Source organism: Bos indicus x Bos taurus, chromosome 19 (assembly GCF_003369695.1).
Source record: "Bos indicus x Bos taurus breed Angus x Brahman F1 hybrid chromosome 19, Bos_hybrid_MaternalHap_v2.0, whole genome shotgun sequence".
NCBI classification, from domain to species: Eukaryota; Metazoa; Chordata; class Mammalia; order Artiodactyla; family Bovidae; genus Bos; species Bos indicus x Bos taurus.
Window position 1 is genome coordinate 21744607 of NC_040094.1, and position 16340 is coordinate 21760946.

Genomic DNA, 16340 nt, shown 5'->3' on the forward strand with positions numbered 1-16340 from the left:
TTCGCGGGCCGAGAGCGCGAGGCACCCGCAACCTCTGAGGCCTCCGGCCCCTGGGGACCCCGCCCCGCCGCCGGCCGGCCGGCCCGGGGCCTCTCTTCCCTTTGTGAGCGCCCCCTTCCCAGGGGTGGTGGTGGTGGCGGAGGGCTGTGCGTGGGCCCGCCCGCCGAGGGGCCGCGGCGGGGGACCGAGAGGGCCTCGGCTGTGTGAGGACAGGAGGCGGCCGAGGCCCGGGCCGGTTCCCCCGAGGCGGCGGCGGCGGCGGCGGCGGCTCCCGGCACTTCCCCGCGCCATCTTAGCTGAGCCCAAGCGCTGAGGGCGCCTCCTCGACCCCGGTCGTCCCCTCGCCCCCCCCCCCCCCCCCGCCCCTTGTCGCAGAGCTTGGGCTGGGCGGCTTGCTGGGGCTCCGGGGGGGGGGGGGCGGCGGTCTGTCGCCAGGCCCCCTCCTCCTCACTCCTCGCCCTCCAGCATAGCGGCTCCCTCGGCGCTGCAGGGGGCTGCGCCTGCCTACTCCGCCCCAGACCTGTCGGCGAAAGGGTAAGGGCACCTCTGCTTTGGGAAAGGGAGACATGGAGGGGGCGGGGAAATTCGGCCCACTCTGGCCGCTGCGCGGAAGCTGGGATGTGGGGGTGGGGTGGGGGAGGGAGACAAGGAGGGTCTGTGATTCTGTGGGTGGGGTGAGGAAGCTGGTGAGCTAGGCGCCCTCCTGTTTTGAGGGGCAAGAGCAATTGCATTCCTCTTTCCTGAGGGTCACCGGAAGGGGTGGTGGAAGGGGATGTCTCGAGGAAGGTGTGGCCCTCCTAGGGAGACAGGGTTGATGTGCACCCCGACTTAAAGGCGCGAGGTCCCCTTCCCTTCTGATCCCTCTGCTCCTCCCTCTTCTCCTTTGTGGTGTCTGTGTATTCTTGAGAAGGGAGACTGCTCTGGGTAGTCTACTGGGTAGATTCCTCCCGCTCCCCAGGAAGTCTGTACCCCACTTCTGTAGGGGTGATGGAAGCGTTTCTTTCCCCCTACCCTTCCCCATCCTTTAGTCTGCTGCAGTGCTGCAGAAGTCCAAGGCAGTTTCTTCATACACAGGCCCGTGTATACACTGAAGGGAGGGGGAGCGGGAGAGGGAAGTAATGGCGATTCCCTTAGAAAGGTTACCCCTTTTCCTTTGGTTTTAAATCGATAACAGTACCGGTTTAATACTCTTCCTCTTGAGATCTGTCCGTGGGAAGTATATCTGTTCCTGTTGTTATTGCGGGGATATGGCCACTCAAGAGGGACCCTGCCATGTTAGGAACAGTTTTGATGGTCTCTCTTGCTCTCTCATTTGAACACTAGATTGACTTTGTGTGAGCATATTGGGTTTTCGTTAAGATTCAAGTAAAATAATTTTGTTTTCTCTGATTTCCCACTTTTTTTTCCCTCTTCCTATGACTTTTACTTGAAGAATTATTCAAGATTATTCTGTACAGACAGGATGTCTGATGGACATTGCTTCTCCCTGAGCTGTGAATTTTTAGGGTTAATACTATTTTGTATACATCGAAATGGAATTTTCCCAAAATGATTAGGCCACACACCTTTCTATTGCAAATGCTTTGTTTCTTAGTGTAAGGGAAAAATAAACGTTAATTTGCCTGATTATACTGTAATAGAATATTCTGTAGTCAAAAAGTCATTTTCCACTTTTGCTTCATGTCATATTTGTTTAAGACAAATCATCTTATCTGGTTTGCGGTAGTACTTATTGGTTTTGTTTAGTAGAATAGAAATAAATTGAAAAAAAATTACATTCTAGAAGTATGTTGCCAAGTTCTTCTTGTGACCAAAGAGTAGTCTTGAAGTCTGTAGTTGATACTTTTCTCTTTACTGATGGAGTGAGTTCAAAACGTTCCATACTTGAATATTCATATAATTAAATAACTGTTACACAGAGTGATGAAGATGACTAAATACAGAAATCATGTCTTGACATTTTACTAGCAAGTTGTATTTATTGTTTAAGCTTTACTTAGTGGCTGACTTGTTTTTAAATACTTCCCTGCCATCTACATTTTACATTGTTCATCAGAGCTCTTTTGGTGTTTGTTGCATTTTGAAACCCATTTTAAGACAAGGATTTAAAGATGTTAGAGGCAGTAGTAGTGTTAAGCATTAATTTAGTTTCTGTCTTATTTCATGATTTTAATATAGGAGGACACATTAATGGTATGTTAAGTCAGTTTTTATTATTTTTACTTGGCAAATCTACTTGCTTTCTTTATTCTCCTGATTTTTTATCTGAATTCATTTAAATTTAAACAGCACTTCTCATTTGAATCTTTATTTCATGGCACAATGCTGCATGTTGTGGTGGGCAGTTTTTCCCTGTATGGCAAACTGTGACGTAAAGTTTAATTCTCTGTATTATGGCTTGTTGTTGATAATTAATTCATATATATTAGCATGTGTAAACCCCAGCATACTGCTTATTAAAGAGTGTCTGTTTTGTCTTTAAAAGATGTAGAGAGAGGGGATTTGTCAATAAGGGCTATAAAACTTAAGGATGTAGACAGGATATAGGTAAACTACTTGCTATACATCAGAATGCTGGAACTAAGAAGTACTCTTTAGAAAAATTATAAAGAGACCCTTGTCAGTAGTTGGTAGGAATTCTGCTAAAAGTGGTAAAATTATGTTCATGACCAATTAGGTAAATTCATTATTGGGGGAAAAACTGAGGGTTATGGCAGCTGAGTTCTGATGCTGCTGTCAGAAAGAGAATACTGAGAACTGTTAGTCTGAGTTGGTTGATTGCAGATTAGTATGGTACCTCTTGTGTTTCTAAATAGTTCATCTACAAAATGGCAGTGGACATCACTTCCTGTTCTTTCACAACTGACTCTCTGAATTCCCTTTTAATGACTTAATTTTTGGCATTCTCGTATCTGATTTGCTAATTTTGTTATAATTCTCATGCTTTATAGATGGAAGAATTTGTTAGAATCAATTTAGTTTTAAAAGGTTTTATATAGAATTATCTTGACAGTAACTAAGTATCCTTCCAAATTAAAGGATATTTTCTCAAACATTTAAACTCTGAAAGGTTTTAAAGAAACATAACAATATACAGGACCAAAAGTATGAGTGAACTAAATAGAAAGTAGTTACTGTATTTTCTGTAATATATATATTGGGAGAACAGTAGATATGCAGTTAATTGACCATGTTAGTATACACCATGCTTTCTGCATATCAAAGTATAGGCATGATACTTGATCCCATGTTATGATGCCATCCCACTAGTATGAAAGAAACTATTTGCAAAATACTAGAAGAACCAAATACTCTTAACCATAAAAAGTGTAATTTAAGAATTTGCTAGTACTTGTAAATATGGAGCTGGAGGAGGGCACAGCATCCCATTCTAGTATTTTTGCCGGGAGAATTCCGTGGACAGAGGAGTCTGGTGGGTGACGGTCCATAGGGTCACAGAGAGTCTGACACGACTGAAATGACTTAGCATGCACGCAGTGGATATGAAATACTTAGTAAATCCAGAAGTTATCTAGAGGGCCAATTCTTGGCATTGAATTTACATTTGAGATTGATCTGTTATTCAGATTACCTGGAAATAAATTCTGTTTTTCTTTGACCACTTCAAATATTAAAAGCATTTTCTCTCTCCTGTGTATATCTTTTTGGTTATCAGTAGTCTGTTGTAACAATTGCACTCATACTATTAACTTTTTAGAAATTAGGAGCTTTTTTATATGTATTAGTTAAGGGCTGCTGTTCAGTTCCGGATTATATATGAATGAATCTCTTCTAAAGTTTCAATTCTGTAGTCAAAAATAAAAGTGAGATTGTTGTATCAGAGTGCCAATGTATGTTCATCCACCTTTAGGTTTCTGTACTTGTTCATGGCTGGATTATTTTTTTTATTGTTCAGGGTTTCAAATTTTAAAATGTGAGTGTAGGAGAAAGAAATGGCAACCCACTCCAGTATTCTTGCCTGGAAAAGTCCATGGACAGAGGAGCCTGGCGGGCTGCAGCCCATGGGGTTAGATGACTGAGCATGCATGCATGAGGGTGGAGGGAGATGGGTTGGTAGCAATAAACTGGTAGAACTAAAAAATAAATAAATGTAAGTGTAAAAAACACAAATCCATTATATTGGATTAAAATTTTTAATTTTTAATGATAAAAATTAATATTTAGTATCATTAAAGTGTCTCATACCTTCTTAAAAAATCCACATGAATTTAAAAATTGTATGGAGGGACTAGAAACAGTTTCAATTGGGATGTTCTGTCAACATTTGGTAACAATTATTTCTATATCAGTCTCTTGTTTGTGCTAGAAGACTTTTTGTTCTGAAATAGAGTTTAAGGCTGCATCCTCTTACCTAGTGACAGAATTGAGTGGCCCATAAAAGGTGGAAAGGCTTTTCACAATATAAAGTACTTGGCATGTAAATAGAGTTAATGAAAGTACAGGTTACTAAATACTTTATATAATAAATATATAGCCTGTTAAAAATATCAATGACACTGGAATTGTTATGTAAACATAACTACATTTAATGTACCCTAACTTATCTTTGGAGAAGGCAATGGCGACCCACTCCAGTACTCTTGCCTGGAAAATCCCATAGATGGAGGAGCCTGGTAGGCTGCAGTCCATGGGGTCGCTAAGAGTCGGACACGACTGAGCGACTTCACTTTCACTTTTCACTTTCATGGATTGGAGAAGGAAATGGCAACCCACTCCAGTGTTCTTGCCTGGAGAATCCCAGGGAGGGCGGAGCCTGATGGGCTGCCGTCTATGGGGTCGTACAGAGTTGGACACGACTGAAGTGAATTAGCAGCAACTTATCTTTAAAGTTAAGAAGGGGATGATTTTTCCTTTTGATAAAGTTATTCAATATGATAGTGTTGTGCAGATTCAGAAATAAATGAATTACTTCATTTAAGGAGCACACATGCAAAGTTCAGTTTCTGAGAAAAGCTGCTGCTGCTGCTGCTAAGTAGCTTCAGTCATGTCTGACTCTGTGCAACCCCATAGACGGCAGCCCACCAGGCTCCCCTGTCCCTAGGATTCTCCAAGCAAGAACACTGGAGCGGGTTGCCATTTCCTTCTCCAGTGCATGAAATTGAAAAATGAAAGTGAAGTCGCTCAGTCGTGTCTGACTCTTTGCGACCCCATGGACTGCAGCCTACCAGGCTCCTCCATCCATGGGATTTTCCAGGCAAGAGTACTGGAGTGGGTCGCCATTGCCTTCTCCTCTGAGAAAAGCATCAACAGATAATGGTATGGAGCACAATATTTGGATCTGTAGTCACCAATAATAAACTGGCGCTTCAGTTCAGTTCTGTTGCTCAGTTGTGTCTGACTCTTTGCGACCCCATGAATCGCAGCACTCCAGGCCTCCCTGTCCATCACCAACTCCCGGAGTTCACTCAGACTCACGTCCATCGAGTCAGTGATGCCATCCAACCATCTCATTCTCTGTCGTCCCCTTCTCCTCCTGCCCCCAATCCCTCCCAGCATCAGAGTCTTTGCCAATGAGTCAACTCTTCGCATGAGGTGGCCAAAGTACTGGAATTTCAGCTTTAGCATCATTCCTTCCAAAGAAATCCCAGGGCTGATCTTCAGAATGGACTGGTTGGATCTCCTTGCAGACCAAGGGACTCTCAAGAGTCTTCTCCAACACCACAGTTCAAAAGCATCAATTCTTCAGCACTCAGCTTTCTTCACAGTCCAACTCTCACATCCATACATGACCACTGGAAAAACCATAGCCTTGACTAGACGGACCTTTGTTGGCAAAGTAATGTCTCTGCTTTTCAATATGCTGTCTAAGTTGGTCACAACTTTCCTTCCAAGCGTTTAATGTATCTTAATTTCACCATTTATTAGCTGTGTGACTTCTTTATGTCACTTTTTAAGCCTCACTTTCCCTGGTGGCTCAGAGAAGGAAATGGCAACCCACTCCAGTATTCTTGCCTGGAAAATCACATAGACAGAGAGGCCTGGTGGGCTACAGTCCGTGGGGTCTCAAAGAGTCGGACACAGCTGAGTGACTAACAAACTTCCCTAGTGGCTCAGATGGTAAAGAATACGCCTGCAATGCAGGAGACCTGGGTTCAATCCCTGGGTTGAGAAGATCCCCTGGAGAAGGGAATGGCAACCCACTGTAGTATTCTTGCCTGGAGAATTCCATGGACAGAGGAGCATGGCAGGCTACAGTCCCTGGTTGCAAAGAGTCGTCTTGAGTGACTGAACACTTTTTCCTGGTCTATAAAATGAAAATAATGTCTACTTTATAAGGTTGTTAGGTTTAAATGGGATAATACTTGTTAAGTACTTAACATATTGCTTGATATGTAGTAAGCACTCAGTAAGATGTTGGCTTTCACATACTGGCCACTTAATAAATGTTTACAAATGAAGATAGGGAGTCTTAATTTTTAAGAATGAATTATATTCCATAATTTTTATTTGAAGTTAGATTTATACATTTGGACCTCTCTTTCTCTGTGTATGTGTATGTATATATATATGCATATAAAATATTTTTGAAAGAAATGGTTAGAATTTCTTTTTTAAAATAATATTTATTTATTTGGCTGACTGAGTCCTACTTACCATGTGGGATCTTCAATCTTCATTGCTGCATGGGGGATCTTTAGTTGCGGCATGTGGAATTTAGTTTCCTGACCAGGGATCAAACCCCAGTGCCCTCCATTGGGAGCTCAGAGTCTTAGCCACTGGACTGTCACAGAAGTCCCAGAAAAGGTTACACTTTCTAACCAAGGGTAGCTTGCAAACTTTTTGTACCTATAATGAACTACTATGTGGTTCTGTAAGAGATTTTCTTTTTCCTTTGCTGGATGTAAACCTGTCTTGAAGACAAAATTTCCTTTCCCTTTAGTTGTTGTTGGTGTTCAGTCACTGAGTTTGTGTCCAACTTTTTGCAGCCCCATGGACTGTAGCCCGCCAGGCTCCTCTGTCCTCCACCATCTCCCGGAGTTTGCTCAAATTCATGTCCATTGAGTCAGTGATGCTATTAATATCTAACCATCTCATCCTCTGCCACCCGCTTCTCCTTTTGCCTTGTTTCCCCCTGCATCAGGGTCTTTTACAATGAGTTGGCTCTTCGAATCAGGTGGCCAGAGTTTTGGAGTTTCAGCGTCATCAGCAGTCCTTCCAATGAATATTGAGGGTTGATTTTCTTTAGGATTGACTGGTTTGATCTTCTTGCAGTCCAAGGAGACTTCTAAGTCTCATACTTCTACTTCCTGGAACTCTTTTCAGTGTCCCTGGCTTTGAAGGAATTCAAAGTAGTCATGTTCTCCTAAGGCTTTTTCTAGGTATGTTTTGTAGGTATGTCCCACCTTGAACATGCTTTATATTCCACAGTATATTAATTCAGCAAATGTTAAGTGATGATCATGTGCCAATAAGACTTGGTCCCTGCCGTGGAGGAATTCTGTCTTTTCATTTTTTCCACTTAAATAGTTTTCTCAAACTAGATATTCAGAGGAAAGCAGGGACCTTCCCATGGTTGTCAGTTCCTCTAAACCAGTTCTTTTCAAATTTTAGGTTGTGACCCATTAGTGACTTGTCAATTCAATTTAGTGGATCACACCACCAGGTTTTTTTAATGAAAAATAATGAGGAAATGTCAGAGTGTGATGTGTAAGTAAAGGTGAGCGTTGTAATGGGAAACTTCTTTTGGCTTTATTTTTATGAGTTCTGGGTACACAGTTAAATTGTTTTGAAATTTCTTTTTGAACCCTCATATCTGAATATGCTTATTTTTTCTTTTTCTTTCAACAACTCTCCTTTCAGTCTCTCCTGATTCTAGTCTCTCATCTATTTGTTAGTTATGTTGCACATATTTACCTTTCCTAGGTCTTAAATCTTGTAGGGTACTGAAGACTTTGTCTAGTAAGTCCTGGGCAGGATGCCAGCAGTTTGGGGTATGATGATAACTTCTGAGGTTTTTATTTTGGGGTATATATTATCACATATCTAATGTCACATCTTACGTGAGGGCAGTTTCTCACGAATTGCAGAATTTATTAAAAAAAAAAAACTTTATTTGGAGCATAATAAAATATATTTTTGAGGCATATGTAGATTTAAACTATTAGTTGTAACATGTAATTCAATAAAGTTTATTATTATTACTAAATGTATTGAGTATATTTGAAAAATTTCAGTGTACTTCTGTGCATTGTCTAAAGATACCCTTATGTTTTGATGTTTTTAATTGACTTAATGATAGTAGTTACAAGTCTCTATAGTTTGTATTTTGGACTGATTTCTTCCAATTTATTCCCATGAAAACTGAGAAAAGTTTCAGAAAAAAGTTGATGAACAGCATTATTAAACAAGGTCAAGGTTTTTTTCCTTTTTTACACTTGGGAATTTAGTGTCACTCAAAATTGGAAAAGCTTTGTCTCTTTGCCAAAAGCATCCGTAATCCTTGATTGTTTTAATAACTTATTAATGTGTAATTGTACTTGATAAGGAAACTTGAGTCTTCAACGTTGCACGAAAAACTCTGTATGGTATATATTATAATATTTAATATGTAGACTTTAAGTTAACTCTTGCTATGTAAATGATAGGTGATGACTGTGATGTTTTATAGAGACCATCACTTCGTAGGAGTACACTGTTTCAGTTAGTTGTTTCTTAAAATTCAAGGGTTCTGAGTCCTGGGGTGCAGTGTAGTGTGCTCACTTTCACATTCTTTACTTTATGTGATTGTTAGTGATGGTAATTTTTCCATTACCTGGAAAAGCACAAATAATTTAAACACAGAGTAATGAAAAGATCCTTTTATCTTTAATTTAGATACTGACAAAATCGTTTTGTGTATTATGTATGAAAGTTCAGTTCTGTGAAGTAATGCCATAAAACTTAAGGCTAAAAGGATTTTAAGAAGGAAAAGATGTGAAAAATTTCTACTTAGGAAAGAAATGCTCTGTAGTAGAAAAACTTGAATGCTAACTGTAGAAAGTATAGAATATGGATATTTGTTTATGTGATACTTTGAGCTCATTGTGGATATGCATGCAAATGTCAACTGGAGAAATCACTGTGTTCAAAAATAGCATGGTTTTAGGGGAAAACAACAATAGTGATACATGAATTTTGTTTTGTAATGTATATTAGGTACTTTGATAAGTATCTAATATATCTGATATATCTGACTAATGTATCTGATTCTTAGAAGAATAAGCTTTACAAAAGAGTTTGTTCCTGTAGTAAAAGAAGTTTTACTAAATCCCTAAATAATGGATTGTTACCAAATGAGTTTTTCTTTGGTTGAATACATAAGAAATAGATATTGTTTATTATTTAATCATCAAATCAATGATAAGGGTGGTGGGTTTTTAAATTTATTTTTTGTTTTGCTTTTGCATTTAGTATTAATAGTTTCAGTTCATTTCAGTCGCTCAGTGGTGTCCAGCTCTTTGCGACCCCATGGACTGCAGCACACCAGGCCTCCCTGTCCATCACCAACTCCCGTTTACCCAAACTCATTTCCATTGAGTCGGTGATGCCATCCAACCATCTCATCCTCTGTCATCCTCTTCTCCTCCCGCCTTCAATCTTTCCCAGCACCAGGGTCTTTTCCAGTGAGTCAGTTCTTCGCATCAGGGGGCCAGAGTATTGGAGTTTCAGCCTCAGCATTAGTCCTTCTGATTTCCTTCGGGATGGACTGGTTGGATCTCCTTGCAGTCCAAGGGATTCTCAAGAGTCTTCTCCAACACGAGAGTCCAAAAGCATCAATTCTTTGACGCTTTCTTTATAGTCCAACTCTCACATCCATACATGACTACTGGAAAGACCATAGCTTTGACTAGACGGACCTTTGTTGGCAAAAATAGTTTCAGTATCAGAAGGGAATTGGGTTTTGTGTCTTTAAGAAGGACGGAATGTGATTTTTTTTTTTTTTTTTGCATTTTTTTTTTTTCAATCAACCAGAATGGACCCACGTTGGCAGTTAAATGTTTTGAAAACTTTAGATAGTAATCAAATTAAGAACTTTTCATTTTTATTTATCAGATTTGGAATGCAGATATTTTAATAATAAATCATTCTCTCAAAAATTTTCCTTCAATTGAATACTTAGGCTACTAACATTTTACAGTCTGTCTACTCTAAACAACTAAATTTAATAAGGCATCTGGTTAATTTAAAAGCCTTGTAAATACACATTTTCGTTCAACCTTCCAGGAGATGGCAAGGAGTATATTAGGGGAGGAATAGTGAAATAGATACAGTAAGCAAACATCTAAAATGTATTTTATGGTTATCTTAGAGGTGATAAATCCAGTCATCACCAATAAAATGGTTCTGTTGTTGAGATACAAAATGTTTATTAAGTAATACAAAAACTAATTGTTTTTGACAATACATTAAGGTATACTGCCATTATGGTTTTTTTTTAATATAAATTATATTGGATTAATATTAAGTGAAATGGTATCCCAAATTTTAGTTTTCTATTATTCTGCTTTATCTTATTCAGGTGGCATTGTGATATGTGATTAAAACATTTTTTTTTAAAGTTTTATTCTTTTAATCCTTTTCAAACATAGTCATTAAGCTATTTGGTTTACTCTTATTTGGTCTAAGCTTAATATAGATATCAATTTCAATTTAACTACTTGAAATACATAGATTATAGTTTATAATCTGTTGGTTTTTACTATGAATGCATCCAATCAGAATGGTAATTGATGGAATTTAAATTTAAAGACTACCAGTGGGCTTTCTTCATAGCTCAGTTGGTAAAGCATCTGTCTGCAATGCAGGAGACCTGGCTTCAATTCCTGGGTCGGGAAGATCCCCTGGAGAAGGAAATGGCAACCCACTCCAGTATTCTTGCTTGGAGAATCCCGTGGACAAAGGAGCCTGGCGGGCTGCAGTCCATGGGGTCACAAGAGTCGGACATGACTTAGTGACTAAATCACCACCAGTGTAGCTAGTATACTATATAGCTTTAGTATCAAAATAAGATTCTGTAATAACACATGTACTTGTTATGTATCTTTTGAGTGCTACATTCCAGGCACTGTGATTATCAAAATAGGTTCAGTGATGACATCTCTCATTATACATTTTTAAATGCTATTTGCTAGGTACTAAGCTGAGATACTGAAATGAGTACGATTTAATCTCTCCTGTTTTTTCAGTTTAGCAGGGAAACAGACTTGGAGACAAATTATATCATATAAAAATGCAGTGCGAAATTTCTCAATCATGGCAGTATTGACATTTTAGGTAGGATAATTCATTGTTGTGGGGGTCTGTGTTGTAGAAGACCATTTGCAGTATCCCTGGCCTTTACCTTTAGATACCAGAAGCACTCCCTCTCCCCAGTTGTGACAATTAAAAATGTTTCCAGACATTGTCAAATGCCCCCTGGGGAGTAAAATCACCTCTTATTGAGACTCACTGGCGTAGTGAAAAGTTACAAAGAGCTGTTATTGTACAAGTGAAGGAAAGTCAAGGAATGTTTAGGTGGAGTGACCCCTTATGGGAGTGAAATATTGTATGAATCTTGAAGAAAAGTAGAACATGAAAGATCAGTGTCTAATAAGAGTGTAATTACTTATAGTTTGTGGCTGTAGGCTATGTTGTTTGGAAGGGAAATTCAGTAAAATGAAGCTGAAAAACTACTTTGGGGCCATGTATCTTTTAAACTATTTAATTGAGTTATAATTAGTGCAGCAAAATGCATAAATATTAAGTGTAAGCTTGTTGAATTTTTGCAAATTTATATACTACTGTAACTCCCATGCACAACAACATATGGAACATTTGCAGCATCTCTCACAGTTATTTCTTTTTTCCTTTTTTTAAAAAAAATTAATCCGTGTTGTTTTTTTAAATTAATTTAGAAAAATACTTGTCTGCACTGGGTCTTAGTTGCGGCATGCAGGATCTTTTAGTTGTGACATCTGGAATCTAGTTCCTTGACCAGGGATCAAACCCAGGGCCCCCTGCATTGGGAGTGTAGAGTCTTAGTCACTGGACCACCAGGCAAGTGCCTCTTACAGTTATTTCTTGAAGGCCCTTTTTTGCTGTGCTCCTATTTGATATGAAAACCATATAAAAGCAAGGGTATGGTATGATCAGATTTATGTTTTGAAAAGATTACTCTGGAATTATTGCAGAGAATAGATGGGCAAAAATTATACATAGAGAGGTTGGTTAGAAGGTCATTACAGAAGCCTATAAATAAGGAGTAGCACTCATATGATGGATTTGAGAGAGATTACAAATAGCTGTGAAAAGAAGGGAAGCGAAAAACAAAGGAGAAAAGGAAAGATATTCCCATTTGAATGCAGAGTTCCAAAGAATAGCAAGGAGAGATAAGAAAGCCTTCCTCAGTGATCAATGCAAAGAAATAGAGGAAAACAACAGAATGGGAAAGACTAGAGATCTCTTCAAGAAAATTAGAGATACCAAGGGAACATTTCATGCAAAAATGGGCTTGATAAAGGACAGAAATGGTATGGACCTAACAGAAGCAGAAGATATTAATAAGAGGTGGCAAGAATACACAGAAGAACTGTACAAAAAAGATCTTCATGACCCAGATAATCTCGATGGTGTGATCACTGACCTAGAGCCAGACATCCTGGAATGTGAAGTCAAGTGGGCCTTAGAAAGCATCACTACGAACAAAGCTAGTGGAGGTAATGGAATTCCAGTGGAGCTATTTCAAATCCTGAAAGATGATGCTGTGAAAGTGCTGCACTCAGTATGCCAGCAAATTTGGAAAACTCAGCAGTGGCCACAGGACTGGAAAAGGTCAGTTTTCATTCCAATCCCAAAGAAAGGCAGTGCCAAAGAATGCTCAGACTACCGCACAATTGCACTCATCTCACACGCTAGTAAAGTAATGCTTAAAATTCTGCAAGCCAGGCTTCAGCAATACGTGAACCGTGACCTTCCAGATGTTCAAGCTGGTTTTAGAAAAGGCAGAGGAACCAGGGATAGAATTGCTGACATCCTCTAGATCATGGAAAAAGCAAGAGAGTTCCAGAAAAACATCTATTTCTGCTTTATTGACTATGCCAAAGCCTTTGACTGTGTGGATCACAATCAACTGTGGAAAATTCTGAAAGAGATGGGCATACCAGACCACCTGACCTGCCTCTTGAGAAACCTGTATGCAGGTCAGGAAGCAACGGTTAGAACTGGACATGGAACAACAGACTGGTTCCAAATAGGAAAAGGAGTACGTCAAGGCTGTATATTGTCACCCTGCTTATTTAACTTCTATGCAGAGTACGTCATGAGAAAGGCTGGGCTGGAAGAAGCACAAGCTGGAATCAAGATTGCCGGGAGAAATATCAATAACTTCAGATATGCAGATGACACCACCCTTATGGCAGAAAGTGAAGAATAACTAAAGAACCTCTTGATGAAAGTGAAAGAGGAGAGGGAAGAAGTTGGCTTAAAGCTCAACATTCAGAAAACTAAGATCATGGCATCTGGTGCCATCACTTCATGGCAAATAGATGGGGAAACAGTGGCTGACTTTATTTTTCTGGGCTCCAGAATCACTGCAGATGGTGATTGCAGCAATGAAATTAAACGACACTTATTCTTTGGAAGGAAAGTTATAATCAACCTAGATAGCATATTAAAAAGCAGAGACATTTCTTTGCCAACAAAGTTCCCTCTAGTCAAGGCTGTGGTTTTTCCAGTAGTCATGTATGGATATGAGAGATGAACTGTGAAGAAAGCTGCTGTTGCTGCTGCTAAGTCACTTCAGTTGTGTCCGACTCTGTGCGACCCCATAGACGGCAGCCTACCAGGCTCCCCCGTCCCTAGGATTCTCCAGGCAAGAACACTGGAGTGGGATGCCATTTCCTTCTCCAGTGCATGAAAGTGAAAAGTGAAAGTGAAGTCTCTCAGTCGTGTCCAACCCTCAGTGACCCCATGGACTGCAGCCTTCCAGGCTCCAAAGCTGAGCGCTGAAGAATTGATGCTTTTGAACTGTGGTATTGGTTGGAGAAGACTCTTGTGAGTTCCTTGGACTGCAAGGAGATCCAACCAGTCCATCCTTAAGGAGACCAGTCCTAGGTGTTCATTGGAAGGACTGATGCTGAAGCTGAAACTCCAATACTTTGGCCACCTCATGGGAAGAGTTGACTCATAGGAAAAGACCCTGATGCTGGGAGGGATTGGGGGCAGGAGGAGAAGGGGACGACAGAGAATGAGATGGCTGGATGGCATCACCGACTCGATGCACATGAGTCTGAGTGAACTCCGGGAGTTGGTGATGGACAGGGAGGCCTGGCGTGCTGCAATTCATGGGGTTTCAAAGAGTTGGACACAACTGAGCGACTGAACTGAACTGAAGGTAGAAATATTGATGGAGATCAGTTCACTAGAGGTAGGGGAAAGGATATGTTAAGAATGACTCTAATTTTTCAAAAAAAGGGAAAGATAGTGATTTTGGCTTTGGTTGTGTATCAGTCAGGAGAGACCAGGTTATGTAGTGGTAACAGTTCAAACATTTCAGAGACTTAACAGGACAAATGTTTTTTGCTTGACATGATGTGTATATAGTGTGGGCTGGTGGGGCATTCTGTTGTTCTTACTATGTAGGATCTCAGATTAATGGAGATTACATCACATGGTTCCATGATTTCTTGCCATGGGAAGGAGACTGTTGCTAATAACTCACTGGTTCTTAAAGTGTCTTTCTAGAAGAGGGTCATATCATTTTGGCTTATCATTTATTGGCCAAAACAAGTTATATGGCCTAAAGAGATTTCACAGAGAAGGTAAAAAAGTGCAGTATGTCCTGAAAAGGAGAACTGAAATATTTCAGCTATGATAAATATATGTTGATTTACAGCTTATTTAGTCATTTCAAAAATGAATTATGTGACATTTATGATTAGAATTTTAATAGTAAGAAGACCCACTGTTTATTGATTCAGGTACTACTTTATATGTATGTGTATATACACACACACACACACACATATATATTAATACATGTTTTATTTAAGTTTTTCATAACATCCCTGAAAGGTGAATAGCAAGTTGCATTTTGTAGGGGGTAACTGATGCTCTTGAAGTTAAATAACTTACTGGCTAAAGTGCTGGAGCCAGGAGTGTCTGTAAAGCCTGGGTTGTACTCTTATTTGGTTGGGTAAAAACTATTTGGCAGTAGGGTAGAGGGAGGGAAAAAAACTGATTGGATAATCAATCAAATATTGTTGATTCGACTTAATATTGTTAATTAGACTTAAATGAACTAGCAGTGGTATTCTTGTAAATAACATTTTTTGTCTAAGATTTTTGGGAAATGTTACAAGTATAGACTAATTTCACTGCGTTTTAAAGTTTCACAGATTAATATCTGCTGAGTCTTATTTATTTATTTTGTTTTTTACTGCCTTCTCTCTGGGTTTCTGCCTGTATCACTCTACTGAACCTTTTCTCTAATTTTTTTCATTCTTTTAGATTTTTTAATTTTTTAATTTTTAATTGAAGGATAATTACAGTATTGTGTTGGTTTCTGCTGTACATCAACATGGATCAGCTATAGGTATACATATGTCCCCTCGCTTTTAAGCCTCCCTCCCACCCCATCTCACCCCTCTAGATTGTCACAGAGCCCTGGTTTGAGTTCCCTGAGTCATCCAGCAAATTCCCACATAGGTTAGTGTGTATGTGTTCATGCTGCTCTCCATCTGTCCCACTCTCTCCTTACCACTCACTGCCCCCCACCATGCCCATAAGCTTGTTCTGTCTGTCTTCATCTCCACTGCTGCCCTGCACATAGGTTCATCAGTACCATCTTTCTGCATTCCACTGTTGTTGTTTAGTCTCTCAGTCGTGGCTGACTCTGCAACCCCGTGGACTGCAGGATGCCAGGCCTCCCTGTCCTTCACTATCTCCCGCAGTTCGCTCAAACTGTCTGCCGCCTCTTCTCCTGTCCTTAATCTTTCCCTGCATCAGGGTCTTTTTCAATGAATCAGCTCTTTGCACCAGGTAGCCAAAATGTTGGAGCTTTTGCTTCAGTCCTTTCAGTGAATATTCAGGATTAATTTCCTTTGGGATTGACTGGATTGATCTCCTTGCTGTCTGTATGTATTAATATATGATTTTTGTTTTTCTCTTTCTGACTTACTTCACTCTGTATAGAAGGCTCTAGGTTCATCCACCTCATTTTCTGTAATTTTTTGAGTGTGAGAATCTTTCATCAGTTCTTTGTACATGAAATGCTAGTGTATGTGATATGCCTTTCTATTACTGTTAGTGAGCATTTCTTTTTAGGTATGTGAATTGCTAGTCATAGGGGTGTTGGTAATAGA

At 39.8% G+C, this 16340-nt stretch overlaps 1 protein-coding gene across 1 annotated transcript in view; it reads left to right on the forward strand.

Moving 5' to 3' along the window:
* The first annotated feature begins 396 nt into the window (after positions 1 to 396).
* The window catches only part of TAOK1 (TAO kinase 1), a 109735-nt gene continuing 93791 nt past the window's right edge, over positions 397 to 16340 (forward strand). The window contains exon 1 of the mRNA XM_027518488.1: positions 397 to 534. The gene's annotated coding sequence lies outside the window, so the exon portion shown is untranslated. The remainder of the gene's footprint in view (positions 535 to 16340) is intronic.